Source organism: Crocodylus siamensis, chromosome 13, assembly GCF_052110815.1.
Source record: "Crocodylus siamensis isolate JL-2025a chromosome 13, ASM5211081v1, whole genome shotgun sequence".
In the NCBI taxonomy this organism is placed as follows: Eukaryota; Metazoa; Chordata; order Crocodylia; family Crocodylidae; genus Crocodylus; species Crocodylus siamensis.
Window position 1 is genome coordinate 30,457,331 of NC_143407.1, and position 21,340 is coordinate 30,478,670.

Genomic DNA, 21,340 nt, shown 5'->3' on the forward strand with positions numbered 1-21,340 from the left:
CACGGGGACAATTAAGCTTAGTACTGTTTGTTGTTTCGTACTAAAATTGAGTATTGCTCTGAGATCTGTGAGCTCTGAGTACAGAGCCACACATACCTGGCTTTGACGCTAGAGCACTGAACCTCATCAGTGAGAGGTGCGGTTCCCATTTCCCTCTTAAGTACCTGCCGAACTACAAGTTATGAATTTTTTATGCAGGGGACTTGAAGATGGCTTGATGATTTAGTTATACCAATGCTAAGATGTATCCCTGAACCACCAGGCAAACAGTGACTTCTCATCCTGTCTGGAAATAGTTTTCCCTTTTTGCCAGGAAACAATGTATAATGACTCGCTAATAATCCCAGGTGGCTTCTTGGAAACTGATACACTGATCGCCTGACCCAGGGGAGGATGCCCAACACAGTCATAGCCCCCCTCTTCCCAAATCTTGAACTCAGCATCCCCAAGACCTGCCAGATTGGAAACCAGATGCTCCTACTTGCCACAGGATACATCATTTTGCTCTGATTGAGCATAGAGGCATTTATGTTGCATGTTCAGAAGAGCAGGGAGCTGGTTCTCCTCACCGTCCCTATCACTGGCACTTCTAGAGATCAGTAACTACAAAGGTACACGGGCATGGACATAAGCTGCGGGGTTTTCACTGCCTACCTATCACAAGGGTAGTCCTTGCTCATAACTGCATTTCCTCTCTGCAGGCTAAGTGAGCGGACTGGAGATGGGAATGCATCCTGCTCCATCACGATAGCTTGTCTGACTTGAAGAATCAGTGGCATTCTGACAGGTCACAACACAGTCCTTAACATGGATCCAGTGGTGGAGAGGTATGCTCCACTCAGATCCATATGCTTTAAGAGCAGCACAGTTGCCAAAACTTGAATAGGTTGTATGTATTTAGTGTCTTGTATCTCAGTGTATAACCCAAATTCCATCACTCTCTGTCCATTGACCTCTGCAGGATTTGGATGGGGCCCAGTAGCAATAAGCAATCCTTCACGAGTCTAATTTTAGCTTCCTGTTTTCAAAGCGCTTGTATTGTTATCTCAGTACTGCATGGTTATATGCTTATTCTACCAGAGTTTATCTGAACAAACACTACATTATATGCCATAAACAACCTTATTGAACCTTTTTTTTTTTCCACTAGAGGCATGTAATATATAGGTTCTAACTTGTTTAATGAAGCACGATAATTGAACTGTAATAGCTACTCTTTGAAGGTTCTGAAAATAGATGGGAACTGTTAAGATCAATATATTGTCTACAGGGAAAAATATATCTTTGGGAGAAAATGATGATTTGTTCCCGTTGTTTTATGAAATGAGAAAATATTACTATTTATGAAGCACATTTACAAAACTTATATTCTGCTTTAAAGAGGTGGCTTAAAGGCATTTACTGCAATCCACATTTATCAAGTAAGGCACATGAAACTGAATTAGAAAACCAATTTGAATTAAAAAACAAATTTGGAAAGTAGTATAATATAGAGGTTTTAAAGATCCAGTAGAACAACAGGCAACAGATTACCATGAGTCTTTCCTAGGGCTGTGCGAAGCTTCAGTCCCTGATTCGATTCAGCAGAGATTCGGCCCGATTTGGTGACTGAATCTCTGAATCCTAATCGAATCAGAGGAGCCTTTAATCTCTCTGAATTGAATTGGAGCCCTCCAAATTGATTCAGAAAGATTCAGCGATTCGGACATAGACACAGCTTTAAATGTTTCTTCTACACACCTCTAGGTAGCAGACAGCTCGTGAATGCTGCAATGCTGGGACACATGGAGCGTCCCACAGGAGTGCGGTGGGGTCCCCAGCATGCTCTCCAGCAGACCCAGAAGTGGACCAGGAGCACTTCCAGTCCACTCCTGGGTCTGCTGGGGAGCACACTGCCCCCCCACCCCTGGCTCAGTGACTCATGCCTCCTGGATCTAGAGGGAGCACCTGGGGTTCCCCCATGGCCGATTGCTGGGCACAGGGGGCCCCCGTGCACTCCCCGGCGGATCTGGAAGTGGACCGGAAGTACTTCCAATTCATTTCCGAGTTCACCACTGAGCACGTGGAAGGCCCCCCTGCACTTCTGTGGGACGCTCCATCCACCCCAGCATTGCAGCATTCACGAGCTGCGGTGGTACCTCGAGGTATGTAGAAAAAACATTTAAAGCTGTGTCTATGTCCAAATTGCTGATTCTCTGAATCAGCATCAAATCTTCAGATTCAGATTCAGCTGAATCGAATTGGGGATAGTGATCCGAATCAACAAATCAAAACGCTGTCCCTGATTCAGGCTGAATACGAACGGAATAGGGCCCACTTTGCACACCCCTACCTCATGCAGTCAAACGAGACTGTGAACCCCCTGCACAGTACAAGGGTTTGGCACCCTGATCTAATTAGTGCTCATGACACCTTGTATTGAAACGAACCCGGAGAATAGAGAAGGGTGAATGACTACCATCCATAAATGCTACATTTATAAAATGTACTATATTTCCCTAGATTGCAAATAAACTCTGCTGTGTGACTTAAGGGCAAGACACTTCATTGCTTCGTGCTTAGCACCTTATCCCTAAAATGAGGGTGGTGGTAAGGATGATTCCTTTCTCTTTCTTTTTTCTGTCTTGTCTGGATGCACTGTAGGCTATATGGGGCAGGAACTGTCTTACTCTATAGATGGTTTGCACTCTAATCCATGCTAAATGTGCAGCAGTGCTACTGATATAAGAATGATCATGCTTCCTTGTCATCCATGGCTGCACATCCTTTTGAAAGAGTGGGCTGGTTTGCTCTGTTTCCAGCGATGGTGATGGTGGTGGTTGTATTGGAACAATTATTATGCAAGTAAGAACGATGCCCATCACTTTCACATCCCATTCTTTTGCAGATTAGTTCCTTGCTTGAACCAGTTTCCCCCCCAGTTGTTTCCTATGTTGTTTCATGACTTTACTTCTGCTTTTCGTAGAAGAATCAGAGCATCTTAAGAGACTTATTTCCCCCCTCCCCTCCTTAATTGAGACCTTAAGACCTAAAGGTCACATTTTCAACCAGCTTCCACTTCAGTGCCAATACAAAATACTGCCAGAGAGGGAGTATGAGACCAGGCAAGTCGATGGAAAGCTTCATAGCCATCAATTGGCTTTTGAACAGCCCTTAAATTGTGTTTGAAGACTTAAAAATGCTTTTGTGACTGGAGGTTTTAACTTGAACGATAATAAGTATCTCAGTGTGCCGTGGTATTGCAATAAACACATTTCCAGTCTTAATAAGTATGTGTGGTTTCTATGAAGAGAAGAGGGCAACGGAAATGCTGTAATGGATTATAAAGCTATCATGGATAAGAAGCTAAACAACCCAATGCTTTTTCAGTGTTTGCCAGCGATTTACATCACAACTGGCAAAATATTCCAGTACACACACACAATTAAAAATGAGTAAGTTGCACATAGTGTGACGCTTGATCTTGATTGATTATATGTGTTCATAGCAAAGTCAAGTCAATCTAAGCCACTGCTTTAAAAAAAAACCCTACTGACTTGACAAGGGTTGTATAGACCGCTAAGCGCTGGCAAGTGGTGTTGCCAGTTCTCTAAAAGCTAGGTGGAAGAAATGTGCCAACCCCTGACAAAACCTTGTTAAAGGGAAAAGATATCACTGAGGGGAAACCATAAAAGGCAAATTCTGTGCAAGAACTGAATGAAAGACTCAGGGAAGAGATGTCAGGGGCGAGGAAGGAGGTATCATATAGCTAGCTGGATTGTTTTCCCCCTCCCTCTGCCCTACAAACCGGGGACATTTTCCCATATTGAGGAAATCCTCAAGGTCTTGTTTTGACTATCATTAAGGCAACAGAGATTCAAGTACTAAAATACAGCTGTTCCCTGATGCCAGGGACCTGCTTAGGAGCTGTGTTCCACTGGGTGCGATACCCTTGCAGCTGCTAGGGTACATGACCCAGAGAAGTATTTGCTATATTCCTACAACTGAATGCAGGCCATAAAAAGAGAATAGGAGAGTGGAAAGAATGGTTTGGATCTTAATTGTGAGTTACCAACAAATATTGTAGGTCTTTGTGCTGTAAGTAAACCTCCCGCTGACACCTCCCACTGCAGCATTCTTTTTAAAACATATTATTATAAGGCTGGATCGCTTGAAGCACGTACTGGAGAAATATTAACAGCCCCCTGTTTCTGCTTCTATTGCAAGGTGCAATATTATGGGGGAAGGGAGTTTTTTCTTTGTTAAAATCCTTTTACGAGCTCTTCTCTGACTGCTGGGGGTCATGGTCGTCTTCTGTTTGACCTCAGCTGGGTCACTCTATTTTGTCGCACTCATAATATGACAGCCGTTGTTTTATTTCCCCAACTAAGCAGATATGGTAAACTCTCTTTGTTTGTAAATGTAGGGCCATAAGACTCAAAATGCACCAGAGACTTTCTGTAAATGTTAATCCAGCCCCTGTGTTAGGGGCATTATTTTTAGTGATCTTCTCCAGGTTGCCTTAGTGCATTGATGTCTGACTTCTTCATCCGTATTTCCCTTCCTTCAATTTTAAAGCATACAGAGAATTGTGACATACTATCTCAGTGTTGTCTGCCCTCAAATTTTGCTTCCCCATTCCTCCGTCGTCATTAATTGCTCAACAACAGCTTGCAGGGTCGTTCAAGAACCCCAAAGTTATCGCTGCTTCTCGAAGCACCATCCTATTAAATAGATGGCAAAACTGTTGAGATTCCATTTCCCAGCTAGGTTGCTCAATTTCTTTTATTGATTGGATAGATGCATCTGTAGCAAATTAAAAAAAACCCACTTTTTTATGTCTGTTGAATGTGCATAACCTGCATCTCCCATGTACAAGCTACAGATGTTCTTTGATATATATTTTATATTATTCTTGGGGAGGGGAGAAAGCCAACAGGATTTGTTTCACTTGGACACAGAGCAGGTTTCTAGCCCCTAAATATCATATTTTTTTTAATGGTGAAGGGTGTCAGACTCATTGCATAGCAAATTTCATGGTTCAGTTGGAATTCTATTTTATGCAAATTCCCCTTGCCGTGCAGAATGCAAACTATTTTCTTAGAAAATCTTCCTCCCTGTGCAAACCGGAGAGCAAGCCACAGTGTTATGTTTTAAATAACCCCCATGGAGACACTTTCCTTACTCCTGTGCTTCAGATCTATGAAACGGAACAGATGGTGTCCAATCTTGCAAGGTATCTTTTTACATACGCTAATCTAAAGTGGGCTTGGTTTGGGAAATGGGGAAAGGAGGGGGCATGGTGGTTGTGCTGAAAAAGAAATCGTGGAAAGAAACAAAAGCATAAAAGCCAGATGCTAGTAATAGAGCAGAAGTGAGAAAGCCCTAAAAGTCCTACTTAAAACATTTGCAGTACTGCAGTGAATAGAAATTTTCACCATCACAGCAAAAATCTGTGAGAATGACTTACGGGAAATAAAAACCCAAACGCAAAAGGATGCTAATCATTTTGAAGAAGACAGCTTCAGGATAGCTGGCACTATGTGCACTGGAGGGAAGAAAGTGGTAAGTTAGGAGGCATAGAAATGAAGGCTGGGGCTTGCAAAGGAACGGGGGGAACATCAGGACCCAAATCCCAGTGCATTTTGGGCTCCTAACTCCATAAGGCACCCATGAAGACCATAGGCAAAGCTTATAGGAGAGTCCTTTAAACAGCTTGGTACTTGCCCAGAGGCTAGCTAAATGAAGCACTATCTATCCCTGCATTATTTTTAAACTGTACATGCAAGGCATCTCCTTTGAGTTTAATGGAATTGCATTACTGTGTGAGAAGAGAGACAACCCCAATAACTAGTTCAGGGGAAATCTTTGCCTTCCTGTAGCAGAAAAGAGGAACTTTGCAGTCCTGAAAACCCATGGAGTTGCTTCAACGCCAAGTGCAATGCCCACTTCTGCAGAAAGAGCATAGCTGAGATTAGATCATGTGGTCAGAATAAACTGTGCTCCAGCATCCGGGCCAAATGGAAAGGGACTTATAAAAAAAAACAAAAAAAAAACCCCCTTCTGGCCCATGAACTCTCTACCTGCTCTTACTTGTGCCAGGATGTGAACCAGTCCCTATATGACTTAAACACCGGGCTGAAAAATAGCATGGCAAGTGTCCCTCTCTCCGCTTCACCAAACGAAGTCGTATTCAAGGGCTCAGGAATTTGCAGTGGCATGGTGGTTTCCATCAGAAAATGCTGATTCACTGACACCGATACAGTTTGTGGGACAGGGTTGGATCTTTTTGATAAATCTCCCCCTTGCCTCCCTGCAAAAAGTCAAAAGAATCTGTTTGGACAAATGATTTTGGGGCTCCGGTGCAGAATGGCTTTTGGTTCCAAAAGCACCATGGACTAAGAGAGGTCAGAGTTGAAATGAGAAATGATTTTTTGTGTGTGTGGGGGGAGGGGGGTATCTTGTTGGAATTCAGTTGGCATTTATTTTATTTTATTTTATTTTAATTTATTACTACAGTTGTGATGAAACTTTATCTATCCTGTGCTGGTTGGCTGTTTTGCTCCCACCTTCTTCTTGCCCATGCAGCTTCTTCACCTCAGCTTCACTCCATGTCAGCCCCTTACGCTTTTGTCCCGTTCTGCCTTTGCAGCACCCTGCCCTTTCCTGTTGCTTCTGTAAATCCCTTCTTAAATTAACCCAGGCACCATAGCGCTGAACAAGCATTTGTTGCTATGGGGTGGTTCACGCTGCTTGTGTGTTTATAGGTGGTGTAAGAGTGATGTTGTGGCCATGATCCAGAAATGATATGAGAGGCAAGGTCCTCTTAGGGTGATATCTTTTATTGGACCAGCCATATAGTTGGGATAAAGTTAGACAACTGTCAAATCCAAGATGTTCTTCTTCAAATCTCACGTAAATGTGTGTTTGTATTCATTTTCCTTCATCTTGTCTCTGCCTTCTTCATTTTGATTGTAAGCGCCTTGGGACAGGGGCTCCTTTGGCGTTTGTAAGGTGCCCATCACAATGGGAATGCACTGCTGGTCAGCACTTAGGCATCACAGTAATAAGGCTGATGAAAGTTAATAACAATATTGAAATAATTCAGAAGACCATCTCCGCAGGATATAATCATCCTCTTAGGTATTATACCCTGGTCTGGCAGAAAACACTTCACTCTGCTAAAATATATTAACCTTTCATTTTTAAGTTCAGAGGGGAATTTAACATGGTTTTTTGGGGGTTTTTTGTTCTAGCCACCATTAATTACTTGAAATTTTTTCCAGTCTGCTTTCCTAGTTATTAAGTTTCTGGGGGAAAGCTCAGGATCTCAGCTCTGTACCCAGCTTTTCCCTAATTAGCCGCTCATTTATTTTCCAGCCTTATAGATTAACTCAAACTGCACTCTTTATAATTTACTGTCTGTGTCTGAATATTTACTGTCCACCTTCACCAATGCCTTGCTCTCACGTTGAGAGAAGCTACAGCACAGTCTCTGTTATGACCATGCACATATCTTCCTTGCTAGTTAGCCTTTATTTTAGAGAATGGAGCATAATAAAACAACTGATAGGATGTTGAATTGATAGATCCATATAGTCCTAGTTGCGAGCAGAAAGTGCATGGATTTGTTCTTTTCATATTCACGATTGTGGATTTGGTGGAGGAAAAAATAATCTAAACGATCTCCATCCATTCTAGTTTGACTCCCAGGCACTAGGAAAATCAGCGATGTTCCCCAGTGACAAATGCCCCCAGACCCTTCTGCTGTGTATCAGCCTAAATGAATTATCTTGGGTTTGTGTGGTTTTATGGGAATACAGATAATGTTGTGCATAGACTAATAATGTCCGGCTGGTCATTCCAGCTTTGTAATTGTCATTGTGACATCATGACTCACCATTTCATTCCTTGCCTGCCTCCTTTGCATATTTTTCGGAGTGATAAAAGGCAATGTGGATGCAAAAGCATTTCCCAGGCTGAGACTGTCTTTCACTGAAGGAGTCCAAGGATGATGCATGGGGGCTTTGAAGCTTTAACTGACACTATTTGTTACAAGTAGAATGAAAACAATGGATGAAAGGGCTCCTTTATTTCTCCCTTTTTTTTTCTTTTAAGATGACAGAGGAGCGAATAGGAGAATGAAGACTCTGAGGATAATTATGAGTCATTCCCCAGCCCTTTATTGAAGCTATCCTGCTGAGTTGCAATGTGGTGTTGTAAATAAGCAGCCTTGAAACATTGCAAAGCAAATAGCTGAATCCTAAAGATAAGGAGCTCACGGCCTGAGCTGACCTGATGGCTTGAAAACTCCTCCTTTCTGGGTAGGAGTTAAGAGCCGATCCCTACTGCTATCAAATGGGCACATCTTTGTCAGCTGGAAGCCAGAACAAAGCTCAGAACTCCGGCTTTTTTCCATGGAAACCTAAATTTGCAGATGTTCATTTTTTGCTTACTGTTTGCAATGGGGGGGAAAAATAGACAAAAGGATCATCTGCATCCAGCCAAATTCAAAAGAAAAAGAAATGTAGCTTATTGCTATAAGAACTGGGAGAATTTATTGGGAAAAGGCTTGTTTGGTTGGGTTTTTTTTCATTCATTTTAAGTTTCCAATGAAGGGCAAAGCCAGTCGTACTTTTTTTTTTCCTTTGGCTATGCTGGAATTCAGTCTTAAGATAGGTCACTGTATTTCTGTTAACTAAAATAATGTCTCTTAGACAGAGGCAATTTTCTGGTAGACTTGATGGGTGCAGACCTGTAGGGTTATAAGCCTCTTCTGTGGCACATAAAGGACCCTCTTCATAGATTTCATAGACATTAGGGCTGGAAGGGACCTCGGGAGATCATTGAGTCCAGCCCCCTGCCCAAAGGGCAGGAAGTCAGCTAGGGTCAAAGGATCCCAGCAAGATAAGCATCGAAATGTTTCTTAAAGGAGTCCAGAGTAGGTGCTTGCACATGGCCTTGGGGGCTTGGACAGTAAAGAAGTTTTTCCTTATGTCCAGCCTAAAACAGTCTTGGAGGAGTTTGTGACCATTGGTCCTGTCATCCCTTGGGCCGTTCTGGTGAACAGGCATGCCCCCAGATCCTGATGCACACCCCTGATGTACATATGGAGGTATAGTACTTATGTACTTCCTCTTGTATCATTGGCTTTCATGAAGAAGTTAGGACACTTATTAGTTGATGGAAGAATGGTGTGAAAGGATTCTTCAGGGGATACAAATCAGCATCTGTTGTGTATATGTGCATGGCTATTTTTACCAGCTGTGCTTCTAGCCCTGGGTTGCTTTCATATGATACAAGGAACTTTGTTTAACTAAGGAAAGCAGCGTTCATGCAGTCATAATCCCGGCAAAGTTGGTAGCTAACACTTTCCTCAAATTCTCTTCCTTGTCCCAGGTTTCCTGCTGCACACTTAGTGCACACACAGCCCCAGGCATGGCTGGGCCCTCTTTCCTTGATGAGAGGGCTGGATTTTTGGCAGTGATTACATAATAGACTCTTAAACTAGCTTCCTAAGTGGTTTCAGAAATGAGGATGGAAAAAAATCATCAGAGGATGGGAAAGACTTAATATAAATGAATGCTTTCAAATATCCTTCCTTTCTTGGTGGTAGAAAAAGAAACTAGGAAGTCTGATAAACAGGCATTTTCTAGGTGATACCAAATTTTAAGTAACCAAAAAAATTCCTCTAAGTCTTCAGGGGAAAAAAAAGGACTTGAGGTTTTTTGTGCATCTTCTACCAGCGAGGACGTATGAAAAGGGCTTCTTTCTTTTAAGGCTTTTCCTCTAATCAAATCAAGGAGAATTTTGAATGAATTCCTAAATCTGTCATCTCTGCTTTGTGAATTTTTTATTTTTCTTATCTGAAAACTCGAACTATTTCTATTACAGACCTGTCTGGAAACATAACTAAAAGCTGTCAATTAAAGATTGGAATAAAAAATTAAACTGAATATGTGCATAACAAACTTTTCCATAGTACGTTTCCAGAGAAGTGAATTTTTACATTGTATCACTCTACACTTAAAAAAAAAAAAAAATTCCTCTGAGTCATTCATCACAAAAGTGCTGGTGACGTTATATAGCTATGATGTTAGAGGTTGAGTTGGATTCATATACCTCCCAGTGCATTAGGAAGGTCTGCAGACATGGGTTTGTTTCCCACTCTGCTAGAGAAAAGAGAAGAGACAGAGCAACAGAGATGCGTGTGGCTCTCGACAGGTCCCCAAAACTCGTTAAGTGACCCTCCAGCTGAATTACCCACCCCTGGTCTAGGAGAACCCTAATGTCCTTCAGCTGCAGGTTGAAGGAGCTATGTGAAAGCATGGCAAGAATCTATCCCAGCGCCTCTCATTTTAAACAGAGGGAATTGTGTGATAGAGACAAGAATTCAAGTCGCTGTCCCTAATTTCCCACGGTCATGTCCCCCGCACTAATGCACCCCAGTGGGAGCAGCATCTACATGTACACTGCTGTGGATTGTTTTACTGTGCAGCAGGATAGTATTTGCATTTGCTCCAGCCTAATAGGGGCGCCCATGTAGATGCTGAGACATTTACTCTGCAGCTAATTAGTCAACGCATGGTGAATGTCTTGTGTAGAGATGCCCAGTAAGAACTACCCCACAAACTCTGTATATGGAGCTTCTCTGAATTCTGACTTGTTGGGAAACCCCAAAATGCTATCCCACCCAAGACACCCCCAGAAGACCCTACTTATTGCATGGTTTGAAAAGGATGCAGTTGCTTTATTAATACAGTACTCATATATTTTCTGTACGAAGTGCCTATCATAACAAGCATCAAAAGCTTCTTTGGGGGAAAACTGAATTTATCTAGCTTATTAAAGTCCAAATGATATAATGAATGCAGTCTTTAAACCTGGATATAGAATTAGATGGGTGTTAGATGTGGGTGCCAGATATAGCTGGTGAAGTCTTTGGTATCCAGGAGTGAGACCTGTTTAATATTTCAAGAACCCCATTATAAAATGTACTGAGACTAAGTAGAAATCTTGTGGCTCTAATGTTGAATTTTAAAATCCATTTGTAAGACCGCAACAGTCAAATGTGTGGAATGACAAATAGAAGGGAGAAAATACCTAATATTGTTGTTTCAGTAATTAATTGTAATGGGTAAAGTATGACTTTGAAGCATGGTTTGAAAGACCAAATAGTAAAGGATCACAGTGCTCTAATTCATTTATCCCCTGATAGCAAAGGATGGAAGAAGCATGTATTTGAGACCTGGGAAAGGAGCAGTGGTGAATTAAAGCAATGGAGGTTAATGAGCTGAGCAGTATTTCAGCATGTCAGAATTTCTCAGGAGAATTGGATCAAATTTTTCAATTAGTTTATTTGCTGAAAAAAAAGCACTTTTGGCCATATTCATGAATAGCTTCAGCCAAAAGGAAAATCAGAAAAGCCTAAGCAATCTTTATCATTGTAAAAACAAAATGTTTGGGAGGAGGGGGTTTTTTAATTGACATTTTGAGGCAAACTAAATTAAATTGCACTTATGTTTTAAATTAAAAAAAAACAACTATGGTAACAAACACATCTGCTACTGGGTCAAATGAAACACTTCATGTGACCTGCAACATGGTCCCCCTCCCTCCAGATTTTTATTTCCGTGAGAACAGATTTTTTATTTATGCATGTGAATTAGCATATCTCTTTCTCAGTGGGTTGAAAGAAGAACATATTGTAGCATGTGGTTGAAAACAAATAAGCACAAAGCACTGGACAGGGCTGTATCCAAACAGAGACAGCTGAGGGCCAAAGCAAAATAGTAAATGTTGCCACCCCCTCGAAGTATGTCATTAACACTTACGCCAACTAAACTTTGTACAGAACAGACCAAGTCCTAATGAATTTGAATTTTACTTTAAATAATATAAAAAAAAAATAACATTAAAAAGAACATGAGCAATCACAGGACTGGGACAGCTAGATGTCACTGCTAATAATTTAGTCTTAATTGGATTTTTTTAAACAAAGCAGTCTGCCATACCTGTTTAGAGAGCTCTTTGATACAAACTGGATTACTGTTATCAGAAGTTCAGTTCTGCGTACTTCCTCTAGAAGGGAAACTTAGTGGGGAAAAATAATGTTGAGAGCAGTTAAGCACTGGAGCAGATTACCTAAAACTCTGTGGACTCTCCATTGATGGAAGTCTTCAAATCAGGGTAGATAAACAGGGATGATACTGTCATGAGCAGAGAGGTAGAGTAGATGGCCCCCTGAGGAGCCACATGGTTGTATTTTTTTTTTCTATAACTTTTTTGCCATCTGGGCAAGGTGATTTGAAGAAAAAAAACATATGAACTCAGCTGCCAAACCCTTCCTTGTCCTTAGGAGCGGTACTCATGTGAGCAGGGGGAAAAATAAAAATCCACACCCTCACTTTAAACAGCTCACAATGGCACCAAACTGGTAGGAAAATAGTATTTAAAAAAATAGTTCAGAGCCTGGTAGAAACTGAGGACCCAGATCTAAGCGCATGGGCAAATAATATGCTAACAGTGGTGTAGTCAGCCCCTACACCAATGTAAAAGAGGACACATGATATAGAGTTGCCTAGTAGTATAAGTTACTCAGCTCTGAATAAATAATATAATTATTACTCAGATCTGAATAAATAGTATAATTTACTCGGCTCTGGGGTACATGTCGCCATACGGTGACTTTGCTACAGCACCATGTTTTAGCAGTGCAGTGACCAGCACAGTATAGGCGGTCTGTATAGTATAATTAATGTACTGTATCAGGGCATCAGTATACTAAAATGGGGGAGTGTGCCTCTATGGCGAAGCAGCTGCTGATCACGTGTAGACTCAGGTGATCACTATGTCACCATAGCATGCCGTACAGTGACGTAGTGCATCTCTGTGGTGACATAGGGTGAATTGTAGATGCACCCTGGTACAGAATGACCTTGTGAAAAGCCCAGGATAAACCACCCTGGTGTCAGTCATACTGGAGCGTGTAGAAAGTCTGCCACTTTAAGCTGTTGCCTACTCCTCTGCCATCTACTGTATTGTCTGTGTACAGTGTATTAGGGGCTTTTTTTTTTTTTGAGCAGAATGGAAATTGTCTGAAGGGCTCATGAATGACTGCAGTAGAATCAAAAATGAAATTCAACTGTGTATATACATTTCATAGGTTCTCCCCTACCGAAAGCTTTTTCAAGTTCTGTAGTGTCTGTCAATATTCAGTTACAGAGGTGTCCTGCTAACACTATCCGTTGGTGTTCTTGCTGTAGTTACTGTTCTGGAGAATTGGTCGGCAAAACAACAGTGCCGGAATAAATAGCTTGTTAAACACCATGCACGAAACTTGTGCATCATGGGGAGAAATCTAAAACAGAGTAATTGCCCAGGAGATGTATGTTGTTCCTCCTTTATTTTACTTGTAACTTGTATTCACTGGTCTTGAACAAATGCATTCTTCTGAATACTTGCTGTTTGCTGCATAAAATGAAGTAATAGAGGCATATGTTGATTAAAGAAAAGCCAAAAGCAAAACACCCAGTTCCTCTTGGAGTTTGAGTCCTACTTTCGATTCTGAGCCATCTTTGTAAGATGAATCCAAACTAAACTATTGGATCCATTCCAGACTTTTTGGAGCCAGATTCATTACAGGATCTATAGCAGCAGAATCCAAAATGGGATCAATACCCTTAATTTCTACTGAAGTTGATGAAAATGCCTTTAATAATCTCTAACCCTGATTAGTCAATGCTGTTCAGCATCTCTCCTTTCCATTGCAGTCTAGCATTTGCAACTGCTTCCACAGGTCTTCAAAGGCCCTGTTTCTCTGCTCAGAACCGTACACACATACAGATTAAGAAACACTCGCTGCCCTAAAGAATTTATAATATAACCAGGCAGCCCAGACCAAGGGATCCCCAACTAGGTTGTCCCACAATCCCTTTAAGGGTGCCGTGAGATACCGCTCAGTTTTAGCACTATGAGACATACAAACATATACACGTGATTCACAAGATAAGCTCAGAGATTTCAAATAGGAATCATTAGTGAGCGCATCTATGCAAGACATTTATTGTGGAGCTGTAACTAATTAGCCCTGCAGTAAAACACCATTGTCTACACATGCAGTGCTATTAGGACTGTCAGCTAATTCACTCTGGATACTAATAACTGGATAGTACTGCCAGACACAAGTTGTATCCTATGGTGGAATTATTTACTCCACTGCAATGCATGTGTAGCTGCTGATGGGGTTGGCAGGGGCATGAAGGTGCTTCAGTGTGGGACTGCCTGCTGGCTAACCCCATACTGAAGCACCCTCATGCCCCAGCCAGCCCCTCCGCAGCACATTGAGCTGAGTTGGAGCAGTCCTGGGCTAGTAGACTGACCCCTGCCACCCCACCCCGCCACTGTTTCCTCTGCCAGCCAGGGCTGCTCCGACTCAGCTCAGGGTGCTGCGGTCCCAGGCACATGTGTAAATGTGACACCCAGGAGCAATAAACTCTGATGCAAACTGCACCGGAGTTTATTCAGCTGCATTAATTGCATGTGTAGATGCACCCAGTGTCAAAAACATCCTGGCCTATTGTGGTTTTTCTGAGTTCATTGCAATAGAAAAAAATTGCTCTATGGATTTTCCGTTAGTGAAAGAATGAAAGAAAGCTAAAAGCTGACATGTTACAACGGGTGCCTTGAGTCTAACAGGGTTGAGAACCACTGGATTATCCTATTGCATAAAATGGTTAGAAACATTTGGAAAAAACATGATTTCGTCAGAATATACCTATTTGTTCCTATGGGAAGAGATTGCCTTCAGTAAATTGTTTGGGTTTTTTCCTGTGTTGTCTCTCAAAAACAGAATTTTGAAAAGGTTGAAAGGTCCTGTTTTGACATTCTTTGAACAAAGACTAGATTTCCCATTTGAGATGGTTATGAAGTTGTAGTTAATTTTTAACTACAGATTAAGATTTTAAACTTTGAGATTAAGTAAAAACCAAACAAAATTGAAACAAAATGTGATCAATCTGAAACAAGGGGTTTTCGGTTAGCCAGGAGGGGAGCTAAGGGGCAGAACTCCTGTCCACAAAAATGTGAGAAATTCTGACTTTGCTGGGTGGGGAAAATACTCATGATAGTTCTGGGGTGTAAAAAACATCTATCCATCTCTAATTATTACTTCCATTTTACAGACAAGGAGTGACTCCCCTAAGGTGCCAGAAGGAGTCCCTGTATAACCTGAAAATGACCCTAGTTCTCCTGAATTCCAGGCAAGTGTCTCGAGAAAAAAAACTATCCTTCTTTTCAATCCTATTAATTTATTTGTTTACAAGAGATCCCAACACATGCCCAGAGAAATAATTTTCTTTTTAAGCAGGGGGAAGGATTTCATATGAGAGTCTCTTTTTTCAAAGAAAAAAGCATAATTTTTTACCCTTAGAAATCCACCTGCATTCTGTTATGTTCCAGAAATACAAAGAGGGGGAAAAAAGCTTCAGGCTAAAACTCTGGTGAAAAATAGTTGACTATCTGCAATTGTCAAGTGCCAGCTGAAGACGTAGAAATACCTCTTTTTATAGAGCTGTACATGTCCAATAGTAATAAATCATTACTGCAGAATGGGGCTTGGAACAGTGGTGATCAGTCACCAAAAGTAAATGACAAAGTGACTTTGTAAAATAAAGAACACAGAAAGGCACTGGAAATAAACAATAGGATTTTCTGTGCTGAGGGAAAAATAATGTTTTAATGTCTTTTAAACCAAGGTGTCAGCCTTAGAATTCTAATCTTTCTGTAGTGGATTGATTTCCCCAAGATCCCGTGTTTTGGAGCAGTCATTTGTCTAGCCGTTTGGACTTGTTTGAATTCTGATGCCAATAGAAACACTTGGGGCTAGATTCTGGCACCTGTCCTCAAGACGGGTTGTTGATATCCACATGACAGCTCCTGGAGAATGGTACTGCTCAGAGAGAATAAAAGCGTAGGAATACATTCCTTTGGATGGGGATACAGGTTGTAGCCGTATTGGCCCACACGCAAAAGGAATCAGAACTTGTGGTAGAGGTGATATCTTTTATTAGACCAAGTAGATATTTGCAAAGCAGTTGCTTTATTTGCAAGCTTTCAGGTACACTCACCCTTCGTCAGGCATAGGAGAATGCAAAGGTTGTAAAGTTTCTCCTAAGTGGAATTGAAATTTTATATTTCACAGGGTAGCTGAAGGTGGTATAAGATCTCCTGGTTGGAATAGTTCATTTTGTGCAAATTAGGCTCAGCTAAAAGTTAGGACAGTCTACTTACCTCAAATTGTCTGGTGTCAAGCAGGATGTTGACTTATGTTTCCTTCTGATTATGATGTTTCATATTTCACAGGAGGGTGGGGTGATGAATGCTCTCCTGAGTAAGGAATTTCTCTTGTGTTCAGGCAGCTTTCAGCTCTGTGAACATGCAGATTTAGCTGGAACAAAAGACAGGAGCCAGGGTTTCATCTTTCAGGTTCCAAGGTGGTGAATTTTGCTTCCTCCTTATGAAATTATGAAGTTTTCATTTTAAAATGGCTAAATTCAATATCGTCCATGTTTCAGGGATGCAAGTTGTAGCCATATTGGTCTTCAGGTAAAAGGAGTCATGGTAGAGGTGATATCTTTTATTAGACTGTAGCAGGGGCTGAGATGCCGTCCCTGCTAGACCCCTAAAGGAGGGGCCATGCCAAGGGAGAACTCAGCCGGCGAGGCACAGATGAGCCATGCCTTCCTGGCACACTGGTGACAATCCCTGGGAAAAAAACTTACCTAGCATGCCAGAGAGGGATGCTGGGGGGTGGGGAACTCACCAGGTAGAGCCTGGGCAAGCAACACTTCCTCAGTGTGCTGGGGAAGTTCCAAGGGAGAAAGCTCACCCAGCAGGGGCCTGACAAGCTACACTGCCTGGCATGGCAAGGAAGAATGCCAGGGGAAGGCAACTCTCCCAGTGGGGTCCACATGGGCTGTGCTTCCCCAGCACATCAAAACAAGCTCCGGCAGGGGGAACTGGGGCCATGCACCAAGTCCAGGGAACATGTGCCTTGGGGGCCAGTGCTCATTGGCCCGGAAGAAGCTCAGGTAGTTTAAAGGGAGGACTCTGAGAGACGTTCAGTGCCCAAGGGAAAGGGGACATTGCAGCAGGACTGGGGAGAGGACTTCGCTGCAACAGAGACCCAGCCAGCCACACTGTCATGGGATGCCGGGAGACTGCAACCATGAGTGAGCGACCAACCTGATCCACAGATCAAGATAAGTAACGCTGGACAGCAGGGTACTTGTGGGTGGACCCACCAGTTGGAGGAATGGGGGCACCAGGAGAGAATGCCCAGTGAAAGAGAGCCCAGCAGAAGAGAGGGCATGAACAGACACCAGAGGTGGTGTTAGCCTCCTGGGACCTGAAATATCTCAGGCAAAGCAGAGATAAATGGTCACCAGGTTCAAACCAGCTACATGGAGCAGAACTGGATCCCCAAACCCAGGCTCTGAAATTTTCCCTGAGAAAGTAATACAGACAAAGGGATGAATGAGTCTGTTTTCCTTGTGTTTATTATCCAGTGCTCCCAGGTTAGGGAGAGATAGGAGGGGAAAGTTAGATCCCCTGAACACCTGAGTTATAATTAGTTAAGCCACAGAACATACACCTGAGACCTAGTGAGTTGCCTGATTAGGAATCTTTGAGGCTGGCAGGTAAATATCTTGTCACCCAGGATCCACCAATTCCAGAGAGAAGGAAGACTACCTCAAGTTAGGTGGAAGCACTCAAGAGAGAGACTCATCTAGACGGTGCAGTCACAAAGTCAGCAACCAAACTGGACCAGGGAAAAGCCGAGTCCAGTGACTCATACTCATTGCCAGCGGAGGCGGACAATCCATCACCTGAGAGGAAAGGGGTATAGTGTAGGGGTGGTGGAGCCCTGCAGAAGACTGACTTTTGTCAGCATGACCATCACCCTAGACACCATCCATATTCCCAAAGAATAGCTTAACATCAAGATGTGGCAGGCAAGCATTAGAGAAGACGAGGTAGAGGTCCTGGTGATTACAATGCGACAAAAGGGAAGCAAGTGGACCCGCCCATACACATAGACCAACTAAATATTTGCAAAAAAAAGTCTTTAACTGGGAGGAAACATAATTCAACATCCGGCTTGACACCAGACAACTTTGAGGTAAATAGACATTTCTAACTTTTATCTGAGCCTAGTATGCACAAAATAAACTATTCCAACCAGGAGATCTTACAACACCTTCAGCTGTCCTGTGAAATATGAATTTTCATTTCCACCTAGGAGAAATTTTACAATCTTTGCATTCTCCTATGCCTGAGGTAGGGTGAGTAACAAATAAAGCATTTTTTTCCAACTATCTAGTTGGTCTAATAAAGATATCACCTCTACTACCGTGCGTTATGATTCCTTTGGTTAGGCCACCTGAAAAATGTTTGGGCATTAGTTCAAGTAATTTGCCATAATAGGGTCATTATCCTTATAGCTGTAGATATACCCTTACTGAGTCCCTAAGGCTGGTTTCCTCACTCAGTTACAATCCCAGAAGTCTACCAGCCCCAAAGCACTGTGATATTTTCAGGTTCATCCCAAAAGAATGATGAAGGTAATAGTACAGTTCCAAGTGAACAGCAGCTAGTAACAGTGGCTCTTTGCACTTCTCTAGCACCTTTCATCTGAAGATCTCAAAGTGCTTCATAAACATTGTTTAAGCAAACGTCTGTCAAAATATCCCTGTGAGGTGATGGTAATAGTAATACTTAGCACTTCTAGAGCACATTTTCATCTTCCAAGTGTTTTGCAAACATTAATTAAACCTCCACAGCACTCTTCTGAGATGAATAAATAGTAATATCCTGACGGAGAAATGACTTGCCTAATGCCTGAAGATGTTTTCTTGGTTTAGTAACCGTTGTGGGATTCTGGAGCTTAGAATTCAATTCCCACAGCCTTTCCACGTGAGCTGGGCTGCAGCCTTTCCACGTGACTTTGAGCAGACCTCCTTGTGCCTCATTTCCCTAGAAGCAAATATGGTTACAGAGCTTTAGCCCCAATCCCAAATAAAGTCATGATGCTTTATCCTCCTGCTCTGCTGTGGAGTGTTACTGAATTCACTCCTGGTACAACACTTGATTATCAAGTCCGCCGTTCCTTTTGCTTGACAGCATCCCTCAAACTGTGTCTACACCACAAACTTGCCACACCTAATAGCAGGGTGCTCAAACACATCACATAGCTTCACATGTACTACAAAACAGAGAAGCATCAGAAGAACTGGGGGTTGACTGCAGCCAAAGCTTGGGATTTTGACTGGGGTATGCCAGTGCTCCTGCTGGGGTTTATACCCAGATACGCCTAGCAGACTCTGGGGGGTTTGCCTTCCCCTGTGGTGGGGGTCGTGGCCCTCTTCCTTGGATCTCTTGAGCATATTTTAACAACATTTGCAGCAGCAGGATGTCGGCCATCATGGTCCCCCTGCTTTACCTATGGCAGATTAGGGGGTTAAGTCTTTTGGTTTTGTCCGTGTTGGTGGTATAGTTTTGCTACCAGGTTAGATAATGCATTTGTTTAGGATGGTTTGGATGGGGGTGATCCTGCCTCAGGCAGGGGGTTGAAATAGATGACCTCTAGAGGTCCCTTTCAACCCTACTTCGCTGTGCTCCTATGATCTATGTATTACCAAGAGGTGGGCTCATTGACACAACCAATTAGCTCTCCTTTGATACCCACTGCTTGGGCTTGATCCACTCTCACAATTTCATGTTGTATTTCTGTATCTAAGTACCAGTTTTCTTTCCTCATCCGAGCTGGAAGGTGAAGACTTGGCCTTATTAAATACCACTGGAGTTTTGCCATTGACTGCAGTGGGGCCAAGTTTTCACCCATGACATCTGATTATGAAAATAGCTTGTAAATAATACATGCTTCACATTAGATGATAGAAATCTCTGCTTTCGAGTCAGAATTCTGCATCTACATAGTTGATGAAGCCATTTTGTATATTTTAAAACAGGTCCAAGAAATGTGTGTGTGTGTGTGCGCGCACGCGCTTAAAGCTGTTTTCCATTTTTTTTTTAATTATTTTTTTTTTGTGCTTGTTCCGGAAGTACATTGGCCCTTGCAACTGATTGCTTTAACTTCCTTGGGCAGACATTCATTATATTGTACCAGTCGCTAAAATAGGATGTCTTGTGCATCAAAATGATTGCAATACCATTGTCACAGTATGCTTTTGGAAGGTAAAAAGACTTCTGCGATAAGGATTTAAAATTAAAATATATGTATGTATTCAAAACCTCACCCACTAAAAATATTCTCTCTAAAGCCCAAAGGTACAAAAGTTCTGATGTAAGTTTGATAAAAAAAAAAAATTACAAATCACCTTAAAATTAGGTGATATATTTAAACAAATAAAATGGGAAAAAGGAAGAGCTTGACATTTCAGAGGTATGCTTTCAAGCTTTTTTTCACATCAGTGAAGACTAGAAATGAATATATTGGGGGGGGGGATGAAAACTGAAATTCCTATACAACTGTATTGCTCTAGGAGACAAGAGTTTAATTAAACGTTTGAAAAATCATGAGACTTATGATAAGACGCACAAGAGCTGGTAATGCTATCTCCCCCCCACACACACCAATAGAGCAGGTGCACGCTGGTATCTTTTCAGCAGCAAGTCTCAGTGACGCCGGCTTCTCTCCCTGGCTATAGTTGATAGCTGCCTTTTTGCCAGCCCCCTTGCCCGCAACCTGATCATTGCTTTAACCAGTGGGGATTCCAGTTGTTATCAGTAGGAGCTCACTGGCTCTTAAGCCTCCGGAAGCAGAGAGCAAAATCGGGAGCAGGCCTAGCCAGAATGCACCACCTTCCAACTATGCTCAGCTGATGGAAGGTCCCTTGGGAACCGTTGTCAGCCAGTGAAATATTAAAGCATCTGTTAGGCCATTCAAAACTGACCTGTTGCCTGAGCAGTGAGCAGATGAATCGCATCCATCTCCCCAGTGACCCTACTCTTTCACACCTCCAACACCGGTGGAGTGCAGTACAGAATCCTGACCCGACTGCGTGTCATATCCAAGACCCTCCCAGGAAGGCATTGCAGATGGTTCTCTTGAAGCTATCACCGGTAATATATTTTATTTTAACTTGTTCTGGAGGGAGAAAGAAACTGAACGGGGAGAAAAATCATTTTTACACAGTGTGTAAGAAGCAAGACAAATTAGTAGCATAAATTCCCCACACAAAGCGCTGTTTTTCTGTCTGTGTTTATTGTGAAGGGATGCTGTGCCGTGGTGGTGATTAAGAAAAGTCATTTTCTCCCCTGCACAATGGAATGAAGGATG

The 21,340-nt window shown here is 42.3% G+C and overlaps 1 long non-coding RNA gene across 1 annotated transcript in view; it reads left to right on the forward strand.

Moving 5' to 3' along the window:
- LOC149854167 (uncharacterized) overlaps positions 1-15,240 on the forward strand; it is a 154,456-nt gene extending 139,216 nt beyond the window's left edge. The window contains exon 3 of the long non-coding RNA XR_016438853.1: positions 15,162-15,240. This is a non-coding gene — a long non-coding RNA (uncharacterized LOC149854167). The remainder of the gene's footprint in view (positions 1-15,161) is intronic.
- Positions 15,241-21,340: the final 6,100 nt, after the last annotated feature.